The sequence below is a fragment of the Gekko japonicus genome, unplaced genomic scaffold (assembly GCF_001447785.1).
Source record: "Gekko japonicus isolate JY-2015 unplaced genomic scaffold, Gekko_japonicus_V1.1 scaffold97, whole genome shotgun sequence".
In the NCBI taxonomy this organism is placed as follows: domain Eukaryota; kingdom Metazoa; phylum Chordata; class Lepidosauria; order Squamata; family Gekkonidae; genus Gekko; species Gekko japonicus.
In genome coordinates this window covers 1227079-1228639 of record NW_015170278.1, presented here as the reverse complement: position 1 = coordinate 1228639, position 1561 = coordinate 1227079, and positions in this window count along the sequence as shown.

The window sequence follows — 1561 nt, the reverse complement described above, 5'->3', positions numbered from 1 at the left end:
CTTGGCTGTCTATTTCTAATGGTATCGGCAATTTTTCATGCAGGGCTGAATAGAACATAAGAAGGGCCCTGCTGGATCAGACCAGTGGTCCATCTAGTCCAGCATTCTGTCTCATACAGTGGACAACCGGTGCCTCTGGAGGGCCAATAATAGGGCATAGAGGCAGAGGCCTTCCCCTGATGTTGTCTCCTGGCACTGCAATTCAGAAGTTTATTCCCTCTGAACACAAAGGTTCCCTTTAGTCATCATGGCACCTAGCCACTGATAGACCTCTCCTCCATGAATCTGTCTAATCCCTTTTTAAAGCTGTTTATGCCTGTGGCCATCCTCTGGCAGCAAATTCCACGTTTTAATCACTCATCCTCTGGTAGTCATCCTCTGGCAGCGAATTCCACATTTTAATCACTCATTATATAAAGAAGTCTTTCCTTTTGTCTGTCCCGAATCCACTGCCCATCAGCATCATTGTCTGCCTGGAGTTCTAATATTTTGGGAAAGAGAGAAAAAGTTCTCTTCATTTACTCTCATGCATAATTTTATGAACCCCTACCCCTAGGGTGGCAAACACGCGGCCTGGGGGCCGGATCAGGCCCTTAGAGGGCTTCTATCAGGCCCGCAGTGGAACTGGCTGTCTTCTGCTTCTTCCAGTTCTGCTGCTCCTACGTCATCGTAGGTTTGCAGCTTACAGATACACACCTGAACAGCATACTCAAGATTGCAACAAGCACAGACATTTTGATGCAATAATTCAGAGCAAGAGGTGTCAGTTATCAGACACTGTTAAATAAACAAAATATTGCAAGAGTGCTAATTTTAAGCATGTTTTTATCTTAAGTAAAAAAAACACCTTTGTGTTTGCGTCCTTTATAAAGTTTATATCTCCGCTACCCAGCATTACATTTTATGACACACATGGCCCGACACAACAAGGTCTTATTTTATGTCAGATCTGGCCCTCATAACAAATATGTTCGACACCCCTGCTCTACCTTGTTCCCTCTTAGTTGCCTCTTTTCTAAACTGAAAAGTTCAGCCTTTCCTCATAGAAGCCCCATCCTCCTTGGGCCCAGAAACCATTTTGTGTGATGCAATAATCACAAGCATAGAGGACAAAGACTGCAGCAAATCAGCCCATTTTTTAGCTTCCCTTCTGTCGTGGGCAGTGGCTGGAAGGGTTCTCTAATGGCTGCCACACCACTCTGGTGTGGGTCTCCTCGGGAGGGCCCGGAGCACCCACCCTGCCCCTTTATACACTCCTTTTCCTGTAGGTTTCCCTTATAAGTGACCGGATGAGGCATGAGGGTCCAGGCAGAGTAACAAAAGTATTTTTATTGAAGAGATTTAACAACAAGTGTAGTTCAAGAACATGTCGGAAAAATGAGCGCAGTAAAGGTAGGTAAATCAGCAAAATAAGAAATCCTGCCGCGCCTGACTGTACAGTCCTTATTGTACTGTACTTGCTGTTGAACCTGACACTAGCCAAGGGTCATTTCGTAGAAAAAGAGGTGCAGGAGTTCATTAGCATAACTTATTTGCATATGCCACACACCCTGACTTCACC